Source organism: Bactrocera neohumeralis, chromosome 2, assembly GCF_024586455.1.
Source record: "Bactrocera neohumeralis isolate Rockhampton chromosome 2, APGP_CSIRO_Bneo_wtdbg2-racon-allhic-juicebox.fasta_v2, whole genome shotgun sequence".
NCBI classification, from domain to species: Eukaryota; Metazoa; Arthropoda; class Insecta; order Diptera; family Tephritidae; genus Bactrocera; species Bactrocera neohumeralis.
In genome coordinates this window covers 37,072,012-37,087,973 of record NC_065919.1, presented here as the reverse complement: position 1 = coordinate 37,087,973, position 15,962 = coordinate 37,072,012, and positions in this window count along the sequence as shown.

Genomic DNA, 15,962 nt, shown 5'->3' with positions numbered 1-15,962 from the left:
TGTAGGTGTATTTTGGGAAGTTCACTTTGTGAGTACGCCATCACTCCGCCTCTATACGAGCGCCTCCAATGTCTCCCGAGAGTACTGTGGATGAGAGCGTTAGAGAACATTTTTTGTATGAAGTTTTGGCTTCACGCCCACTACTCTCGACCACCCCAGCGGCTCCGACTCTAGCCGCCTGCTTTGAAGGATGTGAGTAATTGTCAAATTATTTAGCGAAAAATTTGTTTGTTTAAACGCATGGTTGCACGGCAAATGGATTTCTCGGTTTTGTTTTAAAGCACTTACTGAGTTTTTTATTGTTGCTTGTTTTTATTTAGGCTTCCTCCGTTTACTTGTTTTAGCCACGCACACAATGTTGATCAGCATATGCGCTGTCATATGAGGACCAAAGCGTGTAGTATGTGTTGCTGTCTGTACGTATCTGTCCGCTTATGTTTTTGTAACGGCACATACTTATTTACGTTTTTTTGTCGTCGCTTATAATGGGTGGCTGGCAGGCTAGATGGCGATTTGTCTGCCAGTTGTTGATGCTTGAATGCGATTTTCTTTGTAGTGTTGCCAATTCCCGTTGAACGTAATTTAATTGCCAAATAGCTACATAAATGCCACATACAACATACACCCGTAAGCACATTAAGGTTTACACTCACACTAATTCCGGTGCATGCTCATATGTTAATTGGGTAACGTTTGCGACGGCTAATTAATTAAAATTCACCATGCATTACCATGTAAATTTGCAGTATCCACACGCTCATACCCTGGCATCTTTAGTACATTCATTTGTACCTACATACATATGTATGTATGTTTGTGCGCATTGCGTACGAATTTGTAATAATTATAGGGGTTGACAAGGCACCACTCACGCAGGATTTCAATGATTCGCCTAATTTTCTTCTACTCAAAGTATTTTTTACAATGAATAAGTGTTTTTTTTTATTTTAGAAAAATCATGTGAATATCCATGTAGGTTGTATATGTACGAAGAAAGTTGTAGGTCGCTCTCTTGGACAGTTCTCATCACTGAAAAGCTCTTATCTAACCGGCGCGCCGCGGCGGAACCATTTTAACGAGTGAGAGTAATTGAATTGAACATTTTTATGTTTGTGTTTTTATCTTTTATGTAACCTACTTGAATATATTTCTAGATTATATTTTTTAACGGAACTTTACAAGTATTTTACTCGTTTACTTTTTGTATTTAAGGTTTAACAAATTATACTTCAGTTATAAATAGTGCTGGATAATACATTATGTAATAATAATAGTATATAGTCAGGTAACGTCGATGCTATGCAAATATCGGCCAATTTGCGGGTTATAAATAAAAGAATATGAAAGATTATATTATATTCACTATTTTGTTTTGAATAATCTGTTGAGCTCAAATTAAAAGAAGTATATCAGCAGGATACTATCTCTCTATGAATTCCAATTGCCTGATTTCAATTTACCTGTTTTACTATTAAGTCTTAAGTGAATGCGGTATTTAACTTAATTGCCATGCAAATTTTGAAATGGCAACCCTATTCAATCTGGCGCATAAGCTTAAAACATTCGAACGGTTACTTGGTTGTTGCCGTTCTCTATCGCATAAACTTATAAATCATTTTTTGTGTATCACTGCATTTAGTGAATTACTGAAGCTGAACAATAGCGACAAGCATTTTTATTTTCCATAAATTACATACGTGACGCAAGGGCTAACAACGAAAACAGAAATGGGTATCTAAACGAGGATAAATACAGCAAGTGCGGCGGTGGCGCCAGCGAGTGTGATAACAACGAAATAGGATCCGGGCAATACGAAAATGAAGAATGAAAAGAAGGAAAAATTCAAATGAAACAAATGGAAAAAAGTTGTAAAAAATGAAAAACGCGCGCTCAATTACATACAAAAAAGAGGAGAAAATGTTCGAAACTACTTAGCAGTCGCCTACAATAAAGCGGATGGGGGAGGAGATGTGGTGAAACTCACTCGTCTCTTAATCGACGATTTGCTGGAGTTTCTCCCAAATAGTCGACGATGCATAAAATCCATCTTAGTATATGTGGAGCATTTCAGTCAAGCATCCATCCCTTTCACACGCTCACTTCTGGTGCACTGCTCTTGGGTAAACATCCCTATGCATAAATATATGAGCGAGTTGTAGTTCGGGAGTGTCGTTCGTGCACAATTTTACTCTCCATTTGCACAAATTGTTTAAATTGAGAAAAATTTATATACGCTTTGTACAGGCAATTTAATATCGCATCCAATTTGCGGTTTATGCGCATTGTCGGGCAATATTCGCTGCGTCTGCCACCCAATATGCAACATGCAGCACCCCTTCCGCCTGCCGGGGTAATCTTTTGCGGTTGGTGACAATGGATCTGCGCACAGATAATATGCGAACTTTGCAAGCCCATTCTGAGCAGCCGGAGTATAAGCGGCGGCGACACGTTTACTGTCCTTTGCGAGTTGTGGGGGAAACGGACTACTGGTAGCTCCAAATGAGTCCACTCTGTTTAATGAAGTACGACGATATGCGGAGCTAGCGGAACAGAACGAACTTTACTGGTATTGCCTGTGTGATATTGGGTCTGCAGTTGTCGGCAACAGCAGTTTGTTTTTACTAAGAAGCCAGCCATCTTTTTTAATATTCTTTCCACACAATATGGCAACATAGTTGTACCACAATCAAATATACATATGTATATGCAAGCATGCTGCAACTGGCTGGCAATAGTGAATATTTTGCCTCAATGCTATTTGCTATACCACTCCACCTACATACTCATACATATGTGTATATTTCATATACAGACATACAAACGTCTAGCTACTAAGCCCTCTTTAAACTCTGCTACAGCCACTTTCGGAACTCCTTTCGCTGGCTTGTTTGCGTTGCATTACTGCTTTCACGTAGAAGAACAGACATTTTTCTATAATTAACCACTAAATGGAAGCAATGGAACGCGATTGTGATTACGCTTGTTGATGGGTTTTTATTTCGTGTATGTGTGAGTGTGAGTGTGGCGGAGGACTGGATCTGGGTGGTGTACTCGGGTCTTGGTTGTCAACATTATTAATGGGTGGCTTCTTATGCCTTTTCGCTTTAATTAGTTTTTAAGCGCATATTCCATGTTCACAACACCATTTGTCGCACTTTATTTAATTGGTGTATTGATGAATGCATTCACTGAGAGAAAACATTAATTTTGGTATTCTCGCCACAGATCGCTACAAAGTTTAATAGTTTTGTTCACCTAACGGTTGTGCGTAACGAATTGAGATATCTCGATGAAACTTAGTATATTGGTTCCTCAGTACTCATCTCGATTAGTATAGGTATTACGAGTTCGTAGATTCATATCTCCTAAGCCACTCAAGCTACTACAACCAAATTACGGTACTGTTAAAAACGACTAAAAGCGCGATAAATCAATAACTAAATACGCCAGATACATACATTTAATTTGACCACCGAGATGGTATAAATGAGCTTCATGAGAGCTGGTGTGTAAATTGGACGATAGACGTGGCACCACACGCTTTTTGGTGAAATCCTATATCTCGGGACCCGAATAACCGATTTCGACAAAATTTAGTATGTGGCATTATTCTTACATTTTTATGTCACATTGTGAAAATGAACGAAATCGGAAAACAACCACGCCTACTTCCCATAAAGCACAGTTTTAAATCCCACTTGATTCGTTCAGTTTTCAGTACACAAATCAAGAAGCAATTAACACAACGGGATAAAACTTTGCACGAATAATGTCTTCAGTGTGTGCACCTAAAATTGTTTAAATCCAATAAAAACTGTTCAAGCCCCTAGGTACCGAATATTTAGATTCCGGTACCTAAAGTTGACTTTTGATCGAAAATATCGGTCTATGTTTGAAATTAAGGGATAATCCTTCTCTTATAATGGTATGTCTGTATATCAAAAATGGGTTAAATCTTCCCTTAGCCCCCATATACATACTTAGTATACAGAATTTCGAACTTCTGGGTGACTTTCGGCCAATATGTGAGTTATCCCAAGGAAAAAAATAAAGCGTGTTTTACTTATAACAGTGTATCTTTGTGCCTAAAATAGATAAATTTGAGCGAAAACTTTACCTAGCGCCTATATAACTAATATCAGGTTTTTCGAACACTTGGCTGACCTTACTTTATAAGATTGGTTTTACTCCTTAAATTATTTCCCTGGCTTTGATTCTTGCAAGTTGCAAAATTATAAAATGTTCGGTTGCACTTCCTTACGTTTTTAATCCATTACTGCCTGCCTATAGATCCCGCCGTACGATTTTTTCGGAAATTTACGGGGAAGTTTATGTAGGTCATAGAAGGTGCTCTGCGAAATTTGTAACTTTCTGCATACCTAAGATATGCGATGGGTTATAAAATACCCAATGGACTAATAAGGGTTCTAAGTGCACTTGAAATTTAATATATGTGCCAACCTGTTGATCGGCTGTTCGTCAAGTGTCGATCAAAATCAACTCAAAAATCGAAATGGCATCGTAATAAAAAATACATGTTTGAGAATCAATTAGACTATCAAATTTTAAACATCAAAACACCATAACGTCACATATGACAACTTCCTTACAATCCACAATTTGATGTGCCATGCTTGGATATTTGGCAACTGCCACTGCGCGTGACAATAGCGTCAATTGTGCTCCTTTGTTAGGCATGAAAGAAATGAAGAAACCACGGGGAACATCCGATTTGGTTATCGACAGAACTAACAATATATTAGCAGTGCGCTGGAATGACAATTTAGCAATAACCAGATTTTCAAACAAATCCATTCTATCACTCCTTTTTGATTAATTTTTGTATTCTGCAGTAACATTGATGGGTAACTTTTTGGAGCATACGCCAATGTGTTATGTCAAAAGATGCGATCGGAAAATGACGACTTATTAATACACCAATATTTACATTCTTGTGGAAATTGCAGAAGCTTTAATAACTCAAGCCGTTCCACGACGATCTGGTGGAGGGCATAATAACAATATCAGTAAACGTACAGACGGCTTCATTTAATATCAAAACTGGACAGATGTGCTCGCTGCCTCCAATTTGGAGAAAAAAAATCAGCTTGGTTGCAGAAAATTCAAAACAATGCTGTTTTGACTTCCATAATGGGTTACCACAACATTAAGGGAAAATAAAAAGAATTAATAAACTTATGAAAAAAGCTTTGGTTAGTTTTAATATGAATTAGCATTTAAACGATTAAGAAAACTATGTGTTTAAACAAAATTGAAATTTCTATTTCACTCATTTTTTCAGCATATAGTACACACATCTGCCCAATGGGTATTTCAATACCCAAGTAAGTATATTCAGCTCCAGGATCTTAAGGGGTTCGCAATATATATTTTTTCGCTTTTATTTGTTAAGAAAATCTTTTACAAAAACTGGTTATGGTTTAATTTACAGGTATTTCTTATTTTTTAGTTTGCTGGAAAGCATTGAAAATATGTTTTCTGGTTTTTTAAAATTACTCAACTTTGACCTTGAAAATGGGCACCTGTTAATCGAAATTTTGTCCTGTCTTATAAGGAGTATATAGAATATATTATTTTACGTTTCCTCTATGATTTAGAAAAAAATAAAGTCAATATGTCCAAAAACTTGCGAGATATGATTCTTCGCGTGAACACTGCGTGGGTATTTAAATACCCATCGGGCAGAAATGGGTTAAATATAAAGTTTAACCAACACCTGAAGGTATTTCCCCTGCCTTGATAATTCCAAGTAGCAAGAGTATGAAATGTTCGGTTGCACCCCAAATTAGCACTTTCTTATTTGTTTACTGTAAAAATTATCTATTTTCACCCATTTCCCATTTCCTATTTTATAGCTTTAATGGTTTGTGGTATACATATGTATGTACATTAATGTTTCTCCACTTTTATAAATTGTAGTAAATTACAAATGTGACTCCAGTCGAGTCATAGTTATATCCTTTAAAGCTTTTCAATTAACAGCATTTTGTGGGAGGGCCAATGGACAGATTCCACCTGTCAGCAATACCAACTTCCTCAGAATAAGGAACGTGTGTAACAAGTTTCATCAAAATATTTTAGATTTTACCTAAGTTATCGATTACACGATTAGTCGGACAGATAGTCAATCGGAAGTCAATTCGCCTCGCCATTCTGAACATTTATATATATGTAATTCTCTCGATTAGTTATATGCATTACAAACTCCGTAGCAGCTTGTTTCGAAGATATAAATATTCCACTGTTTTTTTAACCTTTATTTTTATATTGTACCTATACATATATGTATTTCTTCAAGTGTAAAACTTGCGTGCTTATGCTGCGAATGTGTTGCACTAAATGAAGCGCATACGCACCCAACAACCACAAATTATTTAAATTGCTTGTCTGCTCATTATTCATTATTTAATAGCATGCAAACGAGTTAACTCACACATACGAGTGAAATTTCGCGGATGGTATCTTCGTCACATTTTCCTTTTTTCTCTTCAACAATTTGGACGTAATTTTGTTTTGAGTATATGAAGGATCAAGCTTATGTAACATATGCATGCCCGTCTTTTTTGGTGGCGCATACATATTTTACCACCCAAAAAATTTCAGAAGTTAAAAATCATACTATTTTAAAAAAATCTTGTATAACGTGATTTTCAGCTCAAAAAATAATGCTTAAGGATATTTAAGGCTTGTACTGCTCTAAAGCGTTGAAAAATCAAAAATCACTTCCAGATTTTTAAAAGTTTACGCAACAAAAAATTTTAAACTATGCTTAATTTAAGTACTTTGCCACCCTAACTAAATATATTATACATTTCTTCTCCCGTCAATTTATGGGTCCGCGGACAGAAAAGTTTATCGCAACATAATTCCAATTCGATTCAATATTTTTCAAATATCATAGCACTTTATGCCGAAATAGGTAACTAACAACAAAAAAATTACGACATAAAAATCCAAAGTCCTTTCTTGGATAAAACTATTTAAAAACCAAGAAAGGGATAACCTGGCATTTAATATCCTCGCAATTTTCAGGAATCTAAGCAAGAGAAGTAAATTCAGGTGTTGAAAGAACTTTGCCTTAATAATTGTTGTGTTGAAACTCACTAAATATTTATTCGACGAAAGGGTAAAATGATTACATGGCATTTTATTAACAAATATTTTAAATGTTAAACATGTCACTTCATTTCATTACGACATAGTCGTACATTGTACTTCTTTATTTATACGAAAATCAACCTGTTTTACTCAAATGGCCTATATGAGGAATAAACTCTTCCATAGGTACCACATTTAATACGGTATAATAGGAGTACTCGTATTGAAAAAAGCCAACCAAACAATCGGGCACCGTTATATTATGGATATGCAATTTAGGCAACATACAGAGCAATTTCTATATATGGGGGCTAGGGGAAACATTGACTAGATTTTACCCATTTTTGCCGCAAAAGCATGCTGTTATCTAAAAAATAATCGCGGCGAATTACAATAATATACCTCACAAATTGACCGATATTTTCGATGAAAAGTTAGCCATGAACATGGGGGTTCATACACTCGGTATCTAAAGCATTGAAAGATTAAGGTCCAATTTCCAAAAACCTTAAACGTCAAATAAAATAGATAAACGATACTATTTTTTTACAATATTGAAAGGCGTGGTTCTAGATTGATTGCGGTTAAAATTGGTCAGTAGTTCCTGTCATGCCCATAATCCAATTTTTATTCCGGATCCTGTGAAACCATTCTGTACCACACAGAAAATGAAAGTGAATGCTCCTGTAATATTTATTAGCGTTATATTGATAGAGTGAGGTGTTATCATCTGACTTGGTGATTGGTTGACATACATAGCTGAAGTAGTTTGTGGATACCTTCATTAAACTAATAATTGTTTGGACGGACGGGCGGACGAACAGACATACCATAAATCGGACAACGTCTCATCATACTGATACTTTATACATATATTAATTTTAGGTGATACAAACAACCGTTACGTGAACGAAACTATAATACTCTAGAGCAACATGTTGCTATAGTATAAAAAAACTATAAACGAAATTATATTTATTTAGCGAAACTTTCCTTCGAAATTTCAAAGCTTTTAATATATAAAGTCCTTTTTTTTGGTTTTTTAGTCTCAAAACTCTTTTCCACTTTGCAATTACGACTCATTTCATGACACTCCACTGTGCGCCATTCCACTCTGCAGCGAAATTAATTATTCATGCAAATGAGCTTAAAATCTGCTCGGCCATTTTCGTTCATTAAATCGCATTTTCTGCGGTCAACAACATAATTTATTGCTAATTAAATTATTTCAATTTGTTTTATGCTTTTTTATGATTCTCCTCGCTCCTTGTTGTTGCTTCGTTTTTGCACATTTTACAAATGCTTCAGGCACATTTCAACCGAGCCACGCCAGAGCTCTTTATGCCACAGTGTTATATAACACGGGGAGCCTGTCACTTCCGATGCATATTAATCATGAAAATAATGCGTGCAAATTTATGCAAATAAGTTCGTGAAGCATTTGTGCGATTGCACTCACATAGCGTCAAGTGAGTGTTGGTGTGGTCGGTCATTTGCTATTTACAGCGCGTTCACGCTGCCTGGGCTTGTTAATTTGTTTCCTAATTAAACTAATGAGCGACTAAAGTCAATGTGCAATTATGCGCAGTAGAATTCATTTGCCGCAGCAAATCAGCTTTGACCGCCTATGCTTTGCATAGACAATTGCTAATTGATGGGTGTTTTAATACCATAGATATCTACGCAAAGTATACAAAAGTTCCGAAAACTAATCACGTTTTGGTTGTGTGCCTTAGATATATGTAGATATATAATTCAAAATTAGTTCACAAGCGCAGAGTACAATTTGCACTAAAAATTCTACAAATCCTATACAGAAATAACGTAGGCGTTCTACAGCACAGCCTGCTTTCCAACGCTCTAATAAGTCAATTAAGCTGAAGTCATTTTGCAGCTAGCTTTTGACCAATGATAAATATCATAAACAATATAATTGTTCAGCGTCGCCGAGGCTGGGCTGGGCTTTCCCCAGAGGTAAATAGCTTAACCCCCTCCCTAAATGACGTAGTGTTTTATGCTCTCAAATACATCTGTATTAAATAACCTTTTTTTTGGTGGGGTGAAACGAATTTGTTTACGATTTTAAAAATGATTAACGTACAAATCAGTTCATGCATAGACTTTCAGTCAATAATATGTTTCAGATTATACAGGAACAAATGAATATATCCCTCTATAAAACTTTTCAGTTAATAAAAAGCTAGAAACATCTCATTCAAACATTTATTTGTCGATCTAACTGGTGGAAAAGTGATTCTGTTGAAAACTGTTGATTATCGTGATAAAGTAAAAGTCTGGAAATCTAACTTCTTGGCTTATTCTGTACAGTGTTGATAGTCCTGAAATTCTAACATGGCCTATGAAAATATTTGATCCTTGATTAAGCACCAAACGAAAGTATATCACTTGAAACCGGAACGGGTAAATCACAGCGATGCAAATATTAGGGAAATGTCTCCCTAATTTTCAAGCATTAGCGGCATTCAATAAGTTATAGGGCGTAAGTCATGTTTCAAATTTGCATCGTAAACGTGTCTGAGAAGATTAGATTCGGACAACTTATCAGATAAATCCCACGATCAGCTGCGTTGAGTTCATCTTCTTTCATATCATGAAACTGTTATTGGGATGAAAACGACTTATTTTGAATTCAATTTCTTCTTAACAATTGCAATTGTCATCTACTTCTTTATATACTACATATGTATGTACGTCGTTTCCGTGATAGTAAAATCGTCTCGACTTCCTCTATTGATTGAAGGTTTTGAAACCAAATACAGCCCATCAAAACAATTTGCTGAAATATTTGAAAACTCCATCAAAGCCTTGCCGAGTTGCGAGGGGGCCGTCAGAATTTGCGTTGCTTCTAGTTCCTAAATTTTATATACTACATACTTAATATCGAAGATATTTTGCAAAAATTCACTTTTGTTCGAACCACCTCATGAAACTTGTAGGTAGGTACATAAATGGGGGCGGTGGAACATCCTTGGCCCCGGGCGCTCGAAGTTGTAGCTACGCCACTGTGTGTAAGTTTGCGTTTGCGTCTTGAGTATTGAAGATGAAAGCTTTGTACGAAATACGCAAACGCGAAATTTGTTAATTCTTTAACAATTTTTTTTTTAAATTCTTAATTATATTTTTGGGATTCGGAAAAACAAAACAAAACCTTAATTCAAATGTTAATTCAATTATGTTTTAATACATTAATAACTCTGACAACAACATACTTATGTAGCTCTGATAACTTTTTATTTATCTTTCTTTTAATTAAATATGAAAGTTTAATAAACTTGACTGCATTCAAATTTTTAAGTTTGTCCTCGCTGTACGAAGTCTTTACTGGTGTACCGTAAATATTTTATTCCGCAGACTCTATGGGGGCCATTAATACGAAGGTCTATTTAACCCAAGTAATACTCTGGCAAAAGCAGGCTATAAATCAACCGTTTTAATTGGAAAATACAAACACTGCCTTCTAAGTCAAACGCTTTTGAGCTTAAATACTGGAAAATGTGCTTTAATACTTAATCAAAGTCCATTTGTATCGATGTGTCTGTAGGTGTCGATGAGCGAAAGGATAATGCAAAACTGTGATGCAATCTGATCTAAAATTCGACGTTAATTCCACCTTCAATTTGGGACTAATTAAAAATTCTACAGCGTTTCACATCGTCGTTGGACGTCATCCAACAGCAACCGTTGGCACTTTATGACACGAGTTGCCGGTCACTTTACACGTAATTAGAAAGTTTCTGCGTTCGCGACTAGACGCGCGGTACCGCTTAGTACCACAGTCCTTGTTCTGCTGACTGCCTACATTTTGGTTGCGCTTCATTTGTGCGAATAGGCAAATGTGATTTTGGGCGAAATGAAAACAAAAACGTGCTAATTGCAATTAATAATGCAGGACACTGAGTGGCGCCTTAACGCCAGAAGCCTATATACAATTTTAAATGAGCAATAAGGTCTCAGGCTGAGAACTAAGAGGGAGTACTAATTTCGCAAGCAAATATTCACAATATTCGGAACTGTGAAAAATATAAACAATGTAAATTCGATTTGCTAAACAAGCTTTTTTGTATGTCCGAAGTAGTAATATTATAAACGCAAATTTGCTTTAAAGCAATTGTGAGCACAATTTTACAAACAACGGATTACGACAAGTGTTAACTAGCTAGCCTGCAGCAGCCTTGCGGTCAATTCGCTGCTGCCAGCAAGAGCAGAGTAATCCGACGCCGGAAATAAGCAGCTAGCTAAAGTGTTAATTGCCATAAATGGTTGTCATTGTAACCGTAAACGACAGTAGATATTTGCATCATTGCGCGCCGCTCCACGCCGCACCGCTCGGCGTCACATCACACAGTCCAGCAAACTCTCTTTCAGGTATTCAAACGTATGTGCCGAATAAAGAAAGTAATAGAAATGTTCCAGGACAGGCTAATGGGTAAGCACTGTCAAAGTGACAAAAAATGCAAATGATGGTATGTCTGCTAGTCTGAGTTCATGTGAGCGAAGTAGAGTACAAAAATGGAGTTGGTTGTGTAAAAAGCGGCGCTGAGCACATTTTCACGGTCTCACTCTACCTAATAAACCATATTACCTTTCAGCAACCAACCCCACTTGCATAGTCACAGTTGCGCATTTAAACACTCAAACTAATCCACTCTATTAATTTTATGTGCTCTCAATATAATTTCCCCACACATAACTGTTCTTCCCTGAATACTGCACATGCGCATTTAAGTTCCTGAAAGAACTCTTAATTTACTCAACAATCACTCAAACCAAGCACAGAGACACGCCTTCGCTGTGCAGCCAATCGTGACGGTTCACTTTTCCTTTTTACTGTTATTCACTCAAAGCTGCAAAGCAAAATACTCTCGCATGGACTACCTGCTCAAAGGTTGTTGCTGTGCGGCGGGTTTTCCAATATGGCCGCGTCGCAGGTATCGAGAACTCTCGCTGTTAATATTCCATTTATTTTTATCGTAATCTCCGTGGTGCGAAGATTGCACGCATCCTTTTTCTCATATTTGTTATTTTGTACTTCGCTGAAATCGTCCGCTGATATTGCAAAGCCAGTTATGGTGCATCAGCTAATGGTGCACTAACTGTCACTATCCGCAGTATTCTCCACTTTGCGACTTGCCAAATGACTTAGCGCCCACCGCAAAACGGCACTTTACCTCTATTGCTGAAACCGTCGTTAAACTGCGACCTTTACATCGCTACTTATGTGCAATTCTGTTCTATGCTTGTTGCAATCAATGTGCGCCGGAAAACCTCAGGAAACACTGTATGTCGACGGGATTATATGTGTCTACTGCCTTCAATGGTTCATGTTTTTAAGTATCCTCTGGGGCACTTAGTTCGTTACCAAAAGTTTATTTCTCTTATTTCAGCTGACTTCTCACACAACTCTCACTGTCCTACTCTCTGTCTAGATCTGCCAATTTCGCGTTTGATAGCCCCCCTTCCCCTCGTTGTTGCCGGTCTGCGGTTATATTGTCAGTCGTTTTCATAACTGCAAATTGCTTTGGATATTAAGTGCTCGGCTGTGCATGCGAAGACCTCCTACATACCATACTATTTCTATACAATATACATTTGCAAAAAGAGTCTCATTTACAACGTAGTTTTGTTTGTTTTTTTAAGCAGACTCCATTTGACCGTTCGCATTGTAAATTGCTGGGATTATTTGAACCTCATTAGAACGCGGAATGGAGTATGAAAAATATAAGAACGCTACAAATTGAAGTTTAAATTGGAGTTGACTAAATCGTTTGTGGTTTTGATTTTCCTTTTCGACTTCGGAACGCATGCAAAGTTCTTTCACTTTATAGTCATATTTCAATTAATAGTGAGTAGAGTTTTCAGATCAGAATCAAATCGGTGGTGGGGGTTTAGGTAAAAAGACCGAAGTCTAATCTTCTTTTATTTTGGGCCATAACATTTAAAATCTCTTCCTCCGTCACGTCTATATCTCTATGGATATTCAAGAGAGCCATTCCGTTCAGGCGTGCTTCTCCAGTTTTATTTCTTAAATGTGTTTTAAGCCTGCGAAGTGAGGAAAACGAGCGTTCACTTGAAGCGACAGATATAGGGATTGTTGCTCCAATCTTTAAAAAACGATGCACTAAAAAAGTTTTGGATCTCTTTGTTTGATTTAACCAGTTCCTGAAAATATATTCAAAATTTTAGTTAGAAAATATAATCTGAAGAAAAGATTTTTAACCTTTTCCACATTCTAAATTCAGCAAATGAAAAACAAATAATAAGTAAAGTTGTGTATCTAATTCAGACCAGTTTTTTCTGGTTGTTTTTATTAAAAATATAGACATTTTAGTTAAGACACTCAAGTATTTTTTTGCAAATAGCATGATTTTTTGTAATTTAAATTTATTTCACAACAGTTTGCTCATGGAACGAAAACTGAAAGTCATAATAAATGATTTTTTATTTTTCCTTTATTATGATTAACAATAAACTCTAAAAAAATAATAGAAACCTTATTGGTGACTTTTCAGTTCAGAACTAATTTTGAAAAGAAGTCCATTTTCTACTCACAACTCCCCTTAAATCTAAAAAATCCAATTCAGCAGCCACAGAGTTATAAGGCAAGCTCATTACTTTGAAGCAAATTAAAAAAATGTCTCTGTCCAGTTTATATTTTTCTGGGTTTTTTAATTGGCCTACATTCCCACAACTTTTTAATACTATCCAGATACAATAGGTTTGTTTTTAGTTTAACATTTTCATAGTTTCAAAAAATTAAATTCTATCAGCAGAAAAGTATCAAAATAAGCCGTTTGTGAACAAAAAAGTATCAAATCACAAAATTTAGAAAAAAGGTATCAAAAAAGATACAATTGTATCAAAACGGCAACGCTGTTAGTGACTAATGTATTCATTTATTTTACATATTCATACATCGTCGGCAGAAAGATTGCTTTGAGAACAACAAATTACAATTTTTCAAATGACTATGTAGAATTAAATTCTATTATTTAAAAACTCAATTTTTTTGGAGGTTTTAACACCCCAAATCCCCCCCCTGCATTCGCCCCTGATTAGAGTGCATTGTAGATCTAAGACGAGAGAAATGACTGAGAAAACTTTTTTCGTAGTAATCATTTGTCTACTGTTTTACACGACAGCTACATAAGAATTTTTAAGGGGATTCTTATGGAAAAAGTTGTGTTGGATTAGAGATAACAGAATCGACCTGAACAGTTTTCAGGAACCGTATTGATTAAAATTTTAGGTCCAAATTCTGATGCGGCAGAATACATATGCAGCCGATATTCAAATCTAATGTCGAGTAAAGATCGAAAAATATGCATACATAGTACTAGAAATCATACTCCTAATATTGCGTTAACTATATGCTAAGTTCCTTTCCCCGTTTCCTTGACCCCTTCCCAGTTATCATCATTTGTCAATTTCAAACAACTTCTTAACTCAAAACTTAAAATGCCTAGATCTATATTTGAAAGTATTAAATATTGATCTTTAAGGAAATCTTAACCTAAATTGAAAACATGTAAAACCGATAGGCATAAACTTGCATATCAAACCAAAGTGTTTCGGCAAGTGACTATATTAATTTTGTGAACCAATCGAGTCCGTTTTGCACTTCTTCGCCAAATCTTTAACTATTTCTAGGATCGTTATGCACTGATAATTTTTTACGTATGCTGATAAATGTTGCTTTGAAATAAAAGAATTAATTGTAGATTTTTCTAAACAGGAGCAAGAAAAAAACTCTAACTTCGGAACTCCGAAGCAATAATATAATGTACTTCACAAATAAAAACTTTTCATACGAGAACATGATTTTTATTGGTCAGTCTGTATGACAGCTATTTCCCATAGTTGTCCGATAAAAAAAAAATGTTTTCGGAATGTTACTTTAAGGTGTAAAACGTTTACCAGAGTATCGAAATTCCAGCAATTTTAAATATACATATAGTATATATAACTGACAGACACAAAAGGTTTGTTAGAAAAACGAAAACCATATATGAGGTATTTGAGAGTTGGGGTAATATCGACCCGATTTTATCTATTTTTCCCAATACCACATATTAAGAGGTTGGCCGATATTTTCAGTCAAAAGTCAACTATAGGTACTGGAGTCCAAATATTCGGTACTAGGGGCTTGAACAGTTTTTGTTGGATTTGAACAATACTTGTTCATAATGGGGCATACATTAAGGGCATCACTCAATGCATTCAGTTTTATAAGGTTATATTAATTGCTTCTTGATTTGTGTACTGGAAAGTGAAAGAAACAAGTGGAATTCAAAATTGTGCTACATAAAAAGTAGGTGTGGTTGTTGACATATCAATATGAGTATAATGCCACGTGCCATTTTGTCGTAATCGGTTGGTCGGGTCCCGAGATATGGGATTTCATCAAAAAGAGGGTGGTGCCACGCCAATCTTCCAATTTGCACATCGACTCTCATAAAGCTTTCTCATAACATCTCAGAGGTAAAATTTAATGTTTCTGGCGCATTTCGTTATTGTTTTATTACGCTTTTACTAGTTTTTAGCAGTACCGTTACAAGAGGAGTGAGCGGCGTTATCTCCCGATTTCATCCTTCACATTGTTGGTAGAAGTTTTTAAATTATTGGTGCTGGAAGAATTAAGTTATAGTAGCTTTTTTGATTTAGGAGATATGTACATTAAACTTATTAGACGGCGCGTGTGCGTGACAGTGGTCCGATTACGCCCATTTACGAACTTGATTTTTTTTGTATTATCAAGTTTCATCATGATATCTCAATTTCTACTTAAGTTGCAACCCGTACGGACGGACAGACAGATGGTCACT